The sequence below is a fragment of the Podarcis raffonei genome, chromosome 9 (genome assembly GCF_027172205.1).
Source record: "Podarcis raffonei isolate rPodRaf1 chromosome 9, rPodRaf1.pri, whole genome shotgun sequence".
Classification (NCBI taxonomy): Eukaryota; Metazoa; Chordata; class Lepidosauria; order Squamata; family Lacertidae; genus Podarcis; species Podarcis raffonei.
The window spans coordinates 40305746-40323412 of NC_070610.1; positions in this window are offsets into that span (position 1 = coordinate 40305746).

Consider the following 17667-nt stretch of genomic DNA (forward strand, 5'->3'; position numbering starts at 1 on the left):
CACTGATAGACATACACACATTTCTTCTCCACCCCACATCATTATTCCAGTCTAAATGTTATCCTACATAGGATTGTATCCAGATTCTTTTTTGTGTGGTGTTTTATGCAATAAGGCATACACACATTATAACACAGAATACAAAGACTCTTGACAGAGCCACATCAACATCAGAACTGGGTTTGTTTGGGGGTCCCCCCCCCCCAGTGTTTAATCAGTTTGAAAATATTCAGTGATAATGTTAGATGGAGATCAGGGGGGTGCAAAGCAGATGAAAGCTGCAGCAAAATTTGCATTGTCATATTTTAGAAATGTTTCTAATTTCATAATTCAGGAGCGTTGAACTTGGAGCACAGTGAACCCATGTGCCAATAAAGAAATGGAAAATGGAGACATCTGCTCATCCCTCGCAGCTTCTGATTGGTAATAGCCGACATTTGCTTCCTTCACACTGCATTATCAAAAGGTTTTTATATTTAGCTCAACAACACTGGAGATGTGCTTTCCAGCAGCTCTTTGGTACATTATACCTAAGTGAATTATGTTGCAGATGAGAAGTAATTGAGACCATCCATCATGGACTATGTTTGGTAACTCTACCCATTTATCATATTTTTATAACCACTCTGAAGTTACAACCACTCAGTTCTCTATCTTTTCCCCTTCATGCATGGTTTCAAACTCACCACACCAATGGCAGCTGTTATAAACTACAATGAAGTAATGAGAAGAAGGTGACAGTTTAAGTCATTCTGAAGCTGTTGCATTGATGCATTCATTCCACACTCGACAAAAAAATGCAGCAAATCATACTTTCTCCAATTTACTTCATCAATAAATTGTTGTTTTGGGAGGGATGCAATGACAACCAGTTGATCAATATTTTGCAGTCGTCTAAAGAACCAGATTGCCCTTCTGTGAGGTCCTTTGAAGGAAGGGTGGGATATAAATATGGCAGTGGCAAAAAGTATGGGCTTTTTATTATTTAGTAAATAATAAATAAAGAATATGTATATTGCGAAATATAGATTGCTTCCAGCTAGTGCTGTTGTCTTCTGTGAAGATCTGCAAGTCATTTTAAAAGAAAAGAAAAGAAAAAAGCTCAGTCTTGAGTAAAAAGGTAAAGGGACCCCTGACCATTAGGTCCAGTCATGGCCGACTCTGGGGTTGCGGCGCTCATCTCGCTTTATTGGCCGAGGGAGCCGGTGTACAGCTTCTGGGTCATGTGGCCAGCATGACTAAGCCACTTCTGGTGAACCAGAGCAGCGCACAGAAACGCCGTTTACGTTCCCGCCAGAGCGGTACCTATTTATCTACTTGCACTGGCATGTTTTCGAACTGCTAGGTTGGCAGGAGCAGGGACCGAGCAATGGGAGCTCACCCCGTTGCAGGGATTCGAACCACTGACCTTCTGATCAGCAAGTCCTAGGCTCAGTGGTTTAACCCACAGCGCCACCTGCATCAGTCTTGAGTAGTGGGTCTCCATTCTGACTAGTGGGAGTTGTAGTTCAGCAACATCTGGAAGTTTTCTAACCCTGTGCTAAGGACCTCTTCTGCTTTTTACTATAACTCTGCCTCCTGAACCTATAGAGATTTTCACCATGGCAAATGGAACAAGGAGCAACATAAACGTTCTCTTGCAAATAGTGACTTCTCAAACAATTGATCAGTGATGACTATGATCATCCATCAAAGTGCAAGTTACATTGGATAGCCAAAAAAGAGTAAGACACTAGCAATTTCCAGGAATACTTGGCTCTGAGTTTTCCCTCTGCTGCTCTATTTGCATGCTGGTTACTGAAAGCAGCACCATGTTGAGCTAAAAGCAGCTAGGGCAGGGCAATTTTAGGCTAGAAGCAGAGCGAGAAATTTCAGGCTAGAAGCAGAGTGAGAAATGGAGGAGAGAGGGTGAAGCTGGTAAAGGGGCAAACCAGAAAAAAGTGCAATGATATGTGCGTTTATTCAAAAGTATGTCCCACTAGTCTCAGTGGAGCTTTCTCTCAAGTTAAGTATGTACTGTGCAGGTACATGATTGCAGCCTTAAAGTAGTCAAGGCAGGAAAGAAGGAGAATAAATCACTATCTTTGCAGTAGAAGAAGTAATGGCATTAGGGAAGGGAGTTTCTTAAATAGGTATGAAACATTTCAAATACCATGGACAGCAACAGAAGCTTCACAACCCTACAATTTGCAGTTGGGCATCTTTGCCAATGCTGACCATGAAGGAATTTGCATGCCTGGTGATGAATCACCGCCAACCTGCCCCATAAAACACTTCATATTCAGTTAAGTGTTTTTCAGTTTTATGTCTCTGCATTCTGCTATCACCAAAGGATTTAGGTGTGGCAAATAATGAGACCCGTAAAATCTGTCCTGCAATATATATATAAAAAATGGTCGGGAAGACTGGAAGGGATGTAGAAATGTTTAATTAAAAGTGTATTTCTCACCACTCCAAAAATGTAAATCCGTATGAGTTCCCTCCCACCTTAAGTTCCCTCCTTATTACCTGATGCCGTTTCCAACTGAACTGTGAAATTAGGTAGCCAGATTTGAACAAAAGAACAGGTGCTACTTCTAATTTAAAAGTATAATTGTAAAAAAAAATCATTAAAGTTGGGCTATGCAGTGGCTCCCTCTTTTCATCAACATTCTTGTTCTGTATTGCTAAGAATTGCTTTTAAGGGAGAAACCTGCTGTGATGGAGCCACAGCCCTGCATCAACTGACTGCTCGTTTCCGCTGTTCATTTGGCAGAAGATACACATTTGTGATGATAAACTTGTGTTAGCCCTCCAAGGACTTGCTTTTTGCCACTACTGGTCATGGAAACAAAATTGATTTGTGAAGTCCTTGCGATCTGTTCTAGGGCTATGAGCAGTCACTGTCACTCTCTATCTCACTCCCATAAACTATGCATTGAACCTGCTTAAGCCAATGAAAGAGCAAGGTAAAACAGGTCATTTGCACTGAAAGACCTCTGTTAAAATGATGCAATCCACATAGTACTAGAACCCTTTTCCATTTGTTTATGTATGGTTTATTTGGATCAGTTTTTACTAAAGCCACTAGCATTTATTCCCTAGAATAGATGCAATATTGGATACCAAATCTGGGGAGTCTTTTGAGAGAGGGGGGGAGAGAGAGGGAGATTTGACATGAGGCAAGACATGAGGCCCTGTTGACATATTGCTAGGCATGGGTGAATCTGTCAGTTGAGTTCCTGACAGTATCTCTTTTTTCCATTCTTAAGTTTGGTTTTCCACATAAGCTTACAAATTCATTTTTAAATGAAAACTCAGCATTTTACTGCATATTTCTCTTAATTTTGATATGCATTTTTTTGCCAAATATACACATTTTTGCATGCATTTTTCTGTAGTATGTTAGTTTCACTAACAGATGCATTCTTATGTACACATTACAGTACTTTGTATGCACATTTTTCTGCACACTACTTGATTGGAGAACTGCAATGCAGAAGTGTGAACTTCAAACGATGACAAGGCTTCGGTTTGTGTATTGTTTCAGGAAGTGTCCGCCATGGATGAGATTCCTGCATTGCAGGGGGTTGGACTAGATGATCCTTGTGCCCCTTCCAAATCTACAATTCTGATTCTATGATTCTATAAATTGGGTAGGTTCATCTTTCGATGCAAATTCAAGAGAATTGAAAAGAATTTCTTCCCCATCTCTAAGGATGGGCAGAGGACCAGCACAGCCACATCTCAAGGTGAGTATAGTTTTTAAGGGATTAGATTAGATTCACTAATTAAATCTTTCTGAATGCCACAGGGAGCCAATGTGTGGCCTTCATTTCTAAGCAATCTGAACAAATTGAAAATGAATACCTCAGGGAGCGAGCATGTGTCAAAACCAGCCCATTGATGGGACAAAGCAGATGTGGGTTTGTGTGAATGCTATTAACATGCATGATTTTTGTAATGCAAATAGCAGGAACAGGGCTTCATAGGATGGGGGGGATTAATCCTGGACTCCTCTCTTTGCCCATGCTACCACCCACCTACCAAAGCTGCTGTTTTCATTGGGAGAGAAGCTGGCATCAATTCAGAACACCTTGTAGGCACAATTCCCAAGTGGTTCTCTTATAAACTCTGTGCTGTCATTTGCATCAGCACCTTTAATTAATGAACTTTGCATCCCATGGAATGTGAAACAAGGACTAAACCATTTTTTAAAGCAGATCTGTATCGAGAATGTTGGTTGTTGTTGAGCAGTTATATATAAGTAGGGAAAGTTTTGCTGATTTTCATTCAAGTACCAGATGCAGAACACACCTCACCAGGAGCTATTCTGGAAACCACCACCACCCCTCCCCCAACGCAACAAAAACTGGTTGGGTGGGTATTTTGCTGGTAAAAACAAAATGGCATTGCTAGCTTTCATTTCACCCCAGTGCTATATGAAACCCTAACTCTCTGCAATCCACAACAATTTAAAACTTTTTAGGGATCAGTGATCCCACACTGGATTGTATCCTGCGTGAAAACGAATGGAGCAATCTCGTGTGCATGCAACAAAATGGAAAAACTATAGCATAAAATAATATTGTTCCAGTTTCAGTATAGTGCTGCCAAAGTGAGCACCATAAAATAATATAAAAGGGTGTACAATAGAATATGAAGAATAGCTACAACTACAGTGGTACCTCGGGTTACATACGCTTCAGGTTACAGACTCCACTAACCCAGAAATAGTACCTCGGGTTAAGAACTTTGCTTCAGGATGAGAACAGAAATTGTGCTCTGGCGGTGCGGCAGCAGTGGGAGGCCCCATTAGCTAAGTGGTGCTTCAGGTTAAGAACAGTTTCAGGTTAAGAATGGACCTCCAGAATGAATTAAGTACTTAACCCGAGGTACCACTGTATATATCTATTTTCCACCTAAAAGAGAGATATCAAAGAGCATTCCTGTTGTTATATCAGCAAACAATGTAATATTTTCTCATATCTCGTACTACTGTCTCTCCAGCCTTAATAATTTATTGTCTTTTAGCACATTGAATGAACACCATTGTTTCACAGGTAGAGAGCCATAAAATGAAAGGAAGGCACACAGAAATGCCTATCTATCTCTGTCGAACAAATTATATTTCCACACACCCACACAAACACCTTTGTCCCTAAGCACCATTATGAGACCAGCAAGCCTGGGCTTCCATTAGTGAGACACGGTTGATGGTCTCGTGTCAGTGGCGTTCTTGCCTCAGGGACGGGACCCCTAGACAAGGTCTGTTTGCCCGCACCTTCATGCTGCTGCTGTAGGAAATCAGGTCAGAGTGGAAGAGGGAGTGATGTGGTGGTGGCCTTCATGCTGCTCCTTCCCATCACTGATGTCATGTCACAGGATGAAACTGGCCATAAAACCTTCATCATTGAAAAGGGGAAAACAAAAATTCATGTCTAAGAGCAACCTTTTGGACCTCAACAGAAGATAGAGAGCACAAGCAATAAACATGAAGCATGACACATTTTGATGGCTGGGTGCCCTTTTCTAACACTAGAACAAATTGAAAGGCCGCTTACAAGAGCTGTAAACATCCTGCCTCTACAGAGATTACATGGAGATAATGCAATGTAAGCTGCCATAATGAATCAATATTCATTATGAAGTGACACTGGATGCTAGATGGCTATTCCATGGACAGGGTCACCTTCCTGTATATTGGGCATTATATCTTTGCCAACAGACCTTACACTTCTCCTGACTTCGCTGAAGATGCCAGGTGCAGTCAGCTTTCATGTGTCATGGGAAGACTGGAATTGAATCATCCGATTCACAGTCCGCTAGCAAGGCTCCGCCCACTGGAGGGCCCCTGATTGGCCAGTTCAAAGTTGGGATTTTAATGTGTTTCCTCTCTTCCATCACAGCATTTGACTGAAACAAGCTGCTCTTAAGCTGTTACAGCTGTGAAGGAAGCAGATTCCCCATGGATAACCAGCCCTTGGGTTGAAGCAGAAGCTATCATCGCAATTCTTATTTCAACTCGTCGCTCAGGATCTTATTAAGAGAAAAATTGTGATGGGGAAAACAACTCTATTCTGCTTGCTATCCTTGTCAAAGCTTGAGTTGCCACATGAGGATTTAGTAAGTTATGCTTAGATGCTGTGACCACTGATTATATTGCTACTATGTCAGTTTACTTCTTTTGTTGAATTCTCCACCTTATTTAAGTAAGAACTAATTTTGCACTCAAGGCTGTATGCTTCAATGAGATCTTTTTTAAAGCTATTAATGTTACTTGAATGATCAATGAGAACATAAAAATTGTCACATTGCATTAGATCAGGGAAGGGGAGCCCATGACCCTCCAGATGTTGGGCAGCCAACATACCCAATGGTGAGGAATGATGGGAGTTGTAGTCCAACATTTGGAGGACCACAAGTCAATCATTCTTGCATCAGATCCATGGCACATGTAGCACCCTGTTGATTAATATTCAGCTTGCCACATACTGCCAAACAGATTTATTCATTCATTAAAACCATATCCACCATTCTACTCATGAGGAGCACAGAGAATGGGAAATGCCTCAAGGAGGCATATTAATGTGGTCAATGTGTTATTAAAGCCAGTAAGAAGGACACTGAACTTTAACAGGAGAACAGGAGAATGAACTTTAACAGGAGAACAGGAGAATGAAATCCATACCTTTGTCATCCTTTCTCCTCTTGGTTCCCATGTTCTGGCTTGACAGACAGACTAGTTGGTCTCTGTGCTGCATTGATTAAAGACAGCCTTCCCCAATCTGGTGCTCTCCAAATATTTTGGACTATAACTCAGTTTTACCTGACCACTGGACATGCAAGCTGGGACTGATGAGAGCTGTTGTGCAGAGCCTCTGGGAGGCATGAGGTATTGCTTGGGCTGGATCACTTGGGCTGGACTAACCAGGGAGTGGGAGATTATGGGGCAGCAGCAAACAGGCCTCATGTCAGCATCTGGGCCCAGGGCCGAATCTGGTTGCCACCACATCCTTTCCTTGTATTTTTAGAAACATTTTATAGCCAGGGAGCAGGCAGCTGGGCACATAAAAGGGGACATATGTTCACTTTATCATTTCAATCAATCTTTATTATTACAATCACAGATCAGACACTAAGTTACAATCAAGCAAATACAATTTTAACATTTACAGGCCAGCAAAAGTCTATTTGGTATTAACAGCACAACAAAGGGCTAGGCTATATGTGTGTGTATTTTCCCACGCTCATTCATTCACACTAGAATGGATTACTGAGGAAATAACATGCTGATTCACATACTCCACAAACGGAATCCCTATCAAATGGGAAAATTCTGGGCATCAGCATACTATTATTTTCATTTCAAAACGTATATTAGCCTTTTCGACATCAACTGTGCTTAGGATAGCAGAAGCAGACTCTCATTTTATTCTTCTAGTTATGACGGTGCTATAATCTGAGTGAGTTTAAGACATGGCACTGAGCATTCTAAGCATATTTCCTTTTTCTCAGGATTTGAATGTGTTTTTTCATCTTGTTTGTTTGTCCTTCTGATGTATCAGGAATGCACGGCAGTCATAAAGCATGGTGTGTGGCGAGGATGGAAGAAAAGAAACATTAATTGAATACATATGGCCATTTAAAGCTGCACACCCACACTGTACGTTCAGGGCCTAAAACAGCAGAACTGCACCACTAACAGAGATACAGCGTCTACATTCCATTGCTCCCATGCCAGATATTTCTGGAGAAACAGCCAACTCCAGGGTTGCTATATCTCGAAGAGCAAAAAAGAAGGCAGCCTGAGCTGCTGCCAGCCCGAGGCAGGGAAAGAGGCATGTGGGTGCATGGGGCCACCTGTGTGCCCATGCACCTCTCTCCCCAGCTCAGGCTGGCAGCAGCTGCAGCATGCAGAGCAGCCTGAGCCAAAGCCCAAGCCCAAGCCACCCAAGCCTGAGCCACTGCCAGCCCAGGCAGAAGCAGGACCCCAGCTCCTACCTGATCTTCACTGAGACAGCCTTACTCTGCTGCAGTGCTTCTGCTTCTGGGGCACAGCGCCCTCTCGAGCATGTGCATGCCCCCAACCCCAAAAAACCCAGACATTTCCCTTAAAATGTGAAAATTCATCCGGATGGGCATGTTGACCCCTAAAAAGAGGACATGTCTGGGTTTTCCAGGACGCATGGCAAGTCTAGCCAGCACCGCAAAATGCTGTTTGCTAACAGGGTTCAGAACGTAGCTCCCTGTGCATTTCTTCATCTCTAATTCAGGGCGCTTCCATGTGACCTTCTAATTCAGCACTCACACTGTTTCGTTTGCACAAAACTTGCATGGAGGTGTAGGGGTTAGGAGCGGTAGATTCGTAATCTGGTGAACCGGGTTTGCGTCTCGGCTCCTCCACATGCAGCTGCTGGGTGACCTTGGGCTAGTCACACTTCTCTGAAGTCTCTCAGCCCCACTCACCTCACAGAGTGTTTGTTGTGGGGGAGGAAGGGAAAGGAGAATGTTAGCCGCTTTGAGACTCCTTCGGGTAGTGATAAAGCAGGATATCAAATCCAAACTCTTCTTCTTCTTCTCTTTTATAACCTCTGTGGTTTACTGAGCCTCCATCCTGATTTGTTTCCACTGAGGCTATATGATTTCTCATTACTCAATTAGCATCCCACACTTTCTAATGCATGTTCCTTATCACAAAAAAGTCAATTTGTTTTTTTAAAAAGTTTGGTTTGTTTCACAAGATTGCCTGGGTGCTTTTAAAACCAATTTCTCTGTGCAAACCTAAAACCATCAGTATGCAATTGAATTCCTCCTGCAAAATAATGATAGTCTGGATTGGGAGAGGACCTCAAACTGCAGTGTGCATTGTTCTTTTCACACAGAGACACCTAGATTATAACATTCTTAGCCAGGTGGTGGAAAGAGAAGTGGGGGAAGTATGTCCCTTTGCCAAAATTGCTCTCACCTCCCACAGGACTCCCCAGCTATTTCCTAGCCATTTACCTGTATTTTTCCCTGCAAGAGATGTGCCTGGTAACTTGGACTGTTGAGTTAGTTACAGTCATCCTGGCTCCAAATGACCTTCCTTTGACTGAAGGGGGGAAAAGAACTACTATTATGTTTGGCATGGTGAAAGGCATTTTGACACAGCATGGAACATTTTACATTTTGGGGATCATATCAGCTTATTACTTTCATTTTAAAGCAATCTGTAGTTATGAAAGTTCTAGCCAGTGCAATCTCTTGTCCAATCTTAAGACAATACCGCTGATAATGAGTTGACATGTTCCGGGACCTTGAGAGGATTCGTGGAATCACCTCTGGAAGGGAGATCAGAGAGCGGTTTTCATTTTCACTGTGTTTTTCTTATAATTCTGAGCCAAAGTATTCAGCCCAGATCCTTTTCTGACTCTGGGGGCAAAAAATGCCATCCAAAGTATTGGAGTAATCTTCAGGGAGGGTGAACTCTAAAAGCTTTAGGGTACTTTGAAAATGAAGTGGTCAATGTTTGATTTTGATTTTTGGCCAGTGGGGGCAGCTATTTACGCACCCCCCACCATCACCACAATAACGCGCACACCCCCTCCCAAATGTCCCAATGTCCCCTCAGTCATTTATTGCTGGCTATTTTACACCTCCCTTTGGGAGGAAATTAGCTAATCTGATATGGAAAAAGGCAATTTGGACGCAACATTTTACATTTCTTTAGATTATACTACATTAACATTTTCATTTTTAGAACCACTTATGGATAAGAGTATTGCGGCCAGTGTGTGTAGAGGTTAAGGCAGATCAAGACTCTGTAGTGTAGGGTCTAGTGTTGGATGTAACTCTGGGAAATTCTGCAATAATTAAAGGTTGCAAGTTAGCCGTGTCCATGAACTTCAGTGGGTCTACTCTGACTTTTTGGATAAGAAATATGCGTATATTACAACTCTCAACTAAAGCACCAGCTAGGAAGTCTAGCCTTATTGCATCACTACAAAATATTGCTATCTGGCCTTTAGTTTAATTCAGGTGAGGGCCTTCTTGGTGGCTGCACCTAGGAACTGGAATTCTTTGCCAAGGGAGGCCCGTCTCCAATGACTTTACACAAGCAGGCAAAGACATGATCTTGACAGGCTGTAAAAATGGCTTGTAAATATGATGTAATTGGTTTTAGGTGGCCTTTTCCTTTTGTTGATTTTATGTTTTACCTGTCCTTTTATTCTTTTCTTGTGTGTTTTATTTTACACACACACACACATTTTGATGGAAAGGTGAGATGCCAATTTAACAAATACATTTGAAAATGTGTGTGGCGGTGCTGTTGTTTGCAATGCACCATGTCCTTTATGTTGTGAATGCTTGTTCGGTATTACACAACTGTGGATTTGAGAGGAAAGGGAGTTATTGTGCTTTAACAGAGCTGCCTTTGTTTTTCTGATCTTGTAAAGGCAACCTTGAACTTGCCACCACTCAGGAAAGCATACCGTATGAGCTATGACTGCCAGGAACCCCCTCGGACTCTGGAGCCAGCATTTTAATACAGGCAAGGCAGTGCCAGGCTGGTGCAGGAGGTTCAAGGCAGTATGTAGAGTTTCTGTTCCGGCAGCATTTCTCTCCTTAATGGAATGTACCATCTGTGCTCAGGTTTGAATTCCCAGCAAGGATCCATTAGAATGCTGCTTATGTACTTGCTCAGTTCTGTGTGGATCACCAAGTGCCCCAATACCACCTCCCCATTTCCTTGAAATATGTGCCCCATTATATTTCATTTCTACAAATTTGCTGAAACAGGAGGCAGAGCCAGGTGTTTATGCTAAGCTATACAAGAGCTCAGAGTTCTACATCAGATCCCCGCAGACTCACCATTTAGTGTTTCATTCTACCCATTTGGCTACCTGTCTCTAGCCATTTATCCTCTTTACAACGATAATGCAATGATTAATAAGTATTTGTTCAACACTTTGAAAGTGTGACTTGCTCCGATGTTTGACTGTTTTACTTCCACAAAGCTTATGCACTGGTTAGACTATGTTTGTTACTGAGCATTTGCTATGATTTGTTTACAAGGTGGTTATATGGCAATCGGCACTCATCCTGATTTGCTTGCAGGGTGTTCACACATCTTCCAGTTAATTATTCCTTCACCTCACACTTTCCCAATGGGGCATGTTTTTAAGAAGCAGATTTGTTGCGCCAGAGTGACCGTGCTTTAATCCACTTCAATTCTGCAAAGCTTAATTTCTAGTGCAGTCGCACCTTGGATCTCGAACGCCTTGCCTCCCGAACAAATCGGCTCCCAAATGATTGAAACCCAGAAGTGAGTGTTCCAGTTTTTTAACGTTCTTTAGGAATCCAAATGTCTGACATGGTTTCAGCTGCTTCCAATTGGCTGCAGGAGCTTCCTGCAGCCAATCAGAAGCTGCACTTTGGTTTTTGAATGTTTAGGAAGTCGGACAGACTTCCGGAATGGATTTTGTTCGACTTCCAAGGAACGACTGTATACGCTTGAATCAGAACTGGCTTACATGGTGAGTTGTGCCACTACACCAGCTTCCCAGCAGGTAGGTCCCTGTTGCTTACCTGGAAGGGAATAGTGATGCGTTAGGGAGTTTGTTGTGGTGCAAAAATACTGCAAGGAGCACGAGACTTGTTCTGCTGGTGTAGCATACTGACTTCCCTGCTGCCTCTTCCCTTCTCTCTACTTCCTGGCAACAGTGACTCATTTGCCAGGAAGGGAGCAGCTCCACTCCACCTCACGCAGTGAGCTGTTTCTGCATAGACCCAGTAGCAGATACAACATCAGTAGACAATAGTTTTTAAACTTGCAACCCACTATACAGACATCCCTGGGAGTAGGCCTCACTCAAAACCATGGAACTTGCTTCTGAGTAGAGACATATAGGGTTGCACTCTTCTAGACTTTCTGAGAAAGGGAACAGATGAACCTCGCTTGAAGCCAGGCATGTTTCAAGTGACCCTCTACATGGCTGGAGAAGAGCAAAGTGTTTTGCAAGTTTTGAACAAGGCCAGTTCACCCAGCTAACTTCCAAAAATGAAGAACAAGGCAGAGAGAAAGGCTATTTAATCAAACAGTGTGGGTGATGTGATCTTCAGCCAGAGCTCAGTGGTGAAGTAAGTGCTTTACATACAAACGCTCCAAGTTTCAGCATCAAGGTCTGGGAAAGAAAATCTGGACAGCTGCTGCCAATCATTGCAGTTAATACGAAGCTAACTGGGCCAATGGTCTTTTGCCAGCTTCCTATGTTCCTGTCCTTTTTTCATTTGCCAGGAAATATAATATGAAAAGGAGTTTTATCCCACAGCTTGACAAACAATATGCACTGCCATTTGTACACTACATTTAACTTTCTCATTGTTATTCCTACATCAGAAGAAAATCAGAAGAGAGCCAGTGTGGTGTAGTGGTTAAGAGTGGTAGTCTTGTAATCTGGGGGAACTGGGTTCGCTTCCCTGATCCTCCACATGCAGCTGCTGGGTGACCTTGGGCTAGTCACACTTCTTTGAAGTCTCTCAGCCCCACTCACCTCACAGAGTGTTTGTTGTGGGGCAGGAAGGGAAAGGAGAATGTTAGCCGCTTTGAGACTCCTTAGGGTAGTGATAAAGCGGGATATCAAATCCAAACTCTTCAAATCCAAAATAAAGCCTTTGTGCCTCTTATGTCTTGTGAAACTATGCATTCTGTACCAAGTCATTTCACATGTCTTCGGGTCATCACAATATTTATTCATCAACGTGCCCCAAAAAATGCATAAGCAGGACTGCCCGTGACATTATCTATTCCTGCAAAAGTTAAATAGGATCTTCATTTGCTTGGCACTGTTTTCAAATGCTCATTTTTAAAATAGAATAATTAGCAAAATGGATGAGGCAACAACATGATTGTTCAATAGTTCCTAAGCAGAAGCAAAGGCAGAGTGCTGTGCGGCTGCAGGTAGCTGAAGCCGTACCATGTGGGAAAATATGGAGAGATTCTGTATTTTCGCTGAAACAATAGTAGTTAGCTGGCTTGGTTAGTTTCCACTTGGGAGGGGAAATCAACTTGTCCCATTGGCCATGCTGGCTGTGGCTGATGGGAATTGGAGTCAAACAATATCTGGAAAGCCACATGCTCCCCACTCTGAAAAAGAGCAACTGACCTTTCTGCATCTATTTATGGTGCTTAGGAAGCAGTTCACATGTTCTGACTGAAGTCTGCATTCATTATACATGCCTTGCATTTGCTGGAGATAACGACATGTGAGTCGCTTCAGGTGCTCCGCATCAGAGAACTCTTGCATATGTACTCTCTGGGAAAAAGGCACCGGCTTGGAAGTAACCTGAAAGGTTGGAGCTGCATGCTATGAGTGTAGAAGCAGCCCACTCATGCTGCCACAGTATTCCCAGGGCACAACTTTAGTTACAGCACAAAACTCCTTGGAGCTAAAATTAACTTGGCTGGACCTGTCTCCATTTGCTTCTTATTACAGAGAGGTGCCTTTCACAAAGAGCCTCTTTGGGCATACAGTGGTACCTCGGGCTACATACGCTTCAGGTTACATACGCTTCAGGTTACAGACTCCGCTAACCCAGAAATAGTACCTCGGGTTAAGAACTTTGCTTCAAGATGAGAACAGAAATTGTGCTCTGGCGGCGCAGCGGCAGCGGGAGGCCCCATTAGCTAAAGTGGTGCTTCAGGTTAAAAACAGTTTCAGGCTAAGTACGGACTCCCGGAACGAATTAAGTACTTAACCCGAGGTACCACTGTATTGGAAAGCCCCATTGTTTTCAAGCTGCATCACTCTTTCCTTCCTCTCCCCCCACCCCACCAATTGAACGTCACCTGCAGACACATTTATAGGAAACAGGACCGCCAAGCACAGCTCTGTGTCACCTAGGAGCGAGTATGTGTTTGCTGTACATATTTTTAAATTATTTTAAATGTTTTCCATATGTTCTTATTTTTAATGGTGTTGTTGAACTTTTGTGTTTGCTGAACTTGAAGTACATGCAGCCACAATTGTCCCACCGCATAGTTATTAAAGGGAACTGATTACTTGTTGTATAATCAGAAAGTAGATCAGCATCTACTGACTGATCTCTGGGTGATTTGTGGTTGTTCAGCAATGTTCCTGCCTTCTGACTCTAACATTATCAGCAGCAAAATAACTTTCCATACCTATACTAGGCTGCTGAAATGTAGAGAGGAAACAAGGAGAGGACTCTTAGGGGAAATCTTTGTGAGACCAGCTCGGTTCTTGTGCTGAAAACAAATTCCTGGGCTCAGAATGTCCTCAGAGGCACCCTGCTCTTTCATTCTAACAACATGTCTTTTGCACTTGGCTTCTGCTGGTAGAACTTGGAGTTCAAACAAAACTGAGAAACCACAATCTGAGAAGCCTCAAGTTCCACACACACACACACACCCTACAGGGCACGGTATCCATAGGCTCAGGCATCTCCCATGTTTAAGCACAGGAAGCAATTGATTAGCTGCTTCTATGCTCAGCCCCCATGACTGATATTTCAGGGCGCCTCCAGGGCCAAACCTGGCTGCGATCTGATGTTTCATGACATGCAGGTCTGCCCTGGTCATATATTGGCCCGCCACATACTTACCTTCATTTCAGGCACATTTTTTCCTGCATGTTTGGTAAATGTTAGGGCTGGTGGTGAGCATCTCAAGATTGTATTTACATTTAAGATAAATTACTATTCACTCTTTAGAGAGAGAAAAATGAGGTTTTAACATTTCATGGCTAAGGTCTAAGTTTGGTACCTGGCAAACATTGTTTATTCTTTTTCCTTTTTTTGAAGTCCGATATGGGTTTAAATGTTCAGGAGAGCTAAATTTTGTGTTGTGCATTTAATAGGTTTTTGGACCATGTTAAACGTTCTATAACATGTGTATTACTTACGTTCTATTTTTAAGAATTGTGTTACTAATGCTGTTCATTGTTTCTGTCCATAGCTCCTGAAGGAGTTAACTTCAAAACATGTAGAAGTACCTTTTTTCTTTTTCGCGTCACTGAGCACCAGAGCTTGCCCCCTCTTTTCTGTCTTGGTCCTTTTTCTGAGCCAAGCTGACTTGGGGTAATGAAGGCCAGATGAAGCAAAAGCTAGGTCAAGGAACTAACCCCATAGAAGCAAGCAGTGAGCAAGGGAGAAATATGCCATAGCTCAATGGTAGAGCATCTGCCTTGCATGCAGAAGGTCTCAGGTTCAATCCCCAGCATCTCCAGGTATGCCTGGGTTGATCCTCCAATTGAAACTGGAGAGCTGCCACCAGTCACTGCAGACAACACAGTGCAAGCTGGACCCCTGGTCTAAGAGCCCAGCTGGATCAGGCCAAAGGCCCATCTATAGCACTCTTTTATCACAGGGCCCATATAGGTGTCCATGGGAGGAAGCCCTTAAGCAGAACCTGAGTGCAACAGCCGTTGCCCCACCTGCGATTCCCAGCAATGGATATTCAGAGGGATACTGTCACCAACAGCAAAACAGAACAATCGTGGCTTAGCAGCCATTGACTCAGTAATAAGGCAGCTTCCTATGTAGCAAGCATTGTGACTCATGTAGCATTTGTTCCTTGAATACCATCCCCCTGCACCCTCCATTTTTCATGGCTTACCCACATTTAAAGAAATGGCTCCAATGATGCACCACATCTAGCTTGGCCCAAAAAGTGGGTGAGGAAAACACACCAGCAATGATCCTTTGTTTTGATAACTTTAATGATTCCAGGGGTTTGGGGGGGTTTAAGAAAAGGCAAACCATATATGCTGAAGAAGTGTGCATTGCCATTCATAGCTGTGCATTTACAGGAGAGTCAAGTCATATACCTGAGCAAACAGAATGGAACTCTTAACAAACACACATGCAAACTTCATTTGGTGCTATAGACAGCAGCATACGGATGTCTAGCTTGCATTCTATTTGAACGTATTTAATTGCACAGAGTGCAATGACGGGCACAGATCCCAGGCAAGATGCGTGACATAAAAGCACAAACGACAAAAACAGAAACAAAACAAAAAAACACACATTACCATTGAGCAAGACGGGCAGTGTTTCTACTGTCCTTTTTTAGCATCTAGCAATAAAGCAGGAAGAGTTTCATACATGATGTGTTAACAGTGCCACAGCTCAATCTGCAATCCATTTAAAATGAATACTAGGATCCGAGTCAATTTAACACCACAGAGAATAAACAGGATTACCTTCAATCACTCAGGTATGGATCAGGCTATAAGATACCTGAAAGATCAGGCATTTGCAGTTCCCTCACATAAAGGCATGCATGCACCCAAAATACCCAGACTTGACTTGCTAATAAACAGGGATCCACACCAGTACACTTGCTTGACTTCTTAGTTCCTCACCCATTACTAATCTTCCCATTAGCAGGTTCAGATTTTTAACTGAAATGTTTGAAAGACCATGAATTGGTACCGCAACACCCCTGTGCATCCTGTTAAATTTTTGGCAACACTGGTCTGAAAAGGCAGAGGGAGGGGCTACAAGACAGAACTGCAAAATTACTGAGCACTAAGATCATTGAGAGGGGCAGTTTTTGGTCTCTGCTAAAACAAATTAGCAGAAGAAATAAGCATAGTGCTATTGGTAAGCGGATGAATAGTACAAAATCATTGTAAAGGAACAAAGAAAACTATGTCCGCTTCTGTCGGAACCAATTGCAGAAAAGTTTGGACCACTTTAATGTAAAACTCTCCCCCCCGACCTTCTCCTTCCCAAAAAGGACTGTAAAAACAGTTCACAGCATAAGTGCAAACTCCCTGAGGTCCTGGGTGCCCAAGCACCCACAAAATTCCCCATGAAAGGGCCGGGCACCCACAAATTTCAGTGCCAGAGCCATGCACACTGCATGTCACCCACAGCCCTGGGCATCCACAGTCGTAGGGCCAAGCTGGCACATATAGTTCACAGGATGCCATGCAGGTGCTCAATCCATCAGTAACAGATTGCACATTACCAAGCTGGGTACCACTTTCATTATACAAACTTCAAGTTTTGCCTTCCAGAATTTCATTGCAAGTGGCTAAAAGGTAGATGTTTCGCTGACCTTGTTTTTAACTTCAACAGGGAAACACAACTTTCACGTACATCAAAGGGGGGGGGGGAGAAACCATAGTACACCACGACTTTTAGGAAACCCACTTCTTTCATAAAGAAAGATGCTGCAAGTTTCAACTTCAACAACCATTTGCAGCTTTGCCACTAGAGGGTAGTTTGATCCTGTGGCCTAAAAGGACTGTGCAATGTTCCAAGCAGTCAAATGTTTATTGTCATCTGCCTCCAACTACCAATGTCTTGTCTCCTCACTTTTTAAAATGTGCATTGACAATGGCAAACCCTTTTCTTCAGCGTTACTGCTGGCTGTGCTTCTGAATTCACTGTACGCAACCAAACACCAGCTTAGTCTTTTATAGTTCTTTGGAGTTGAAGTTAAACTTGATGACAAATGGCCTTGAAAATGTAGGGAACGTTCTCAAATTGCACCCAGTTCATAAGCTTTCTATGAATCAGCAGCACATCTGAGCACACCCAACAATACATCAGCATCAAACTATTTCCCCTTGCACTCACTCACATTCTTTGTCCAGCTTCACTGCTTTCTTAGGGTCAAACAAGAAATGCAATAGAGATGTGTGAATGCACTTCTCTCTCTTTAAAATCAGT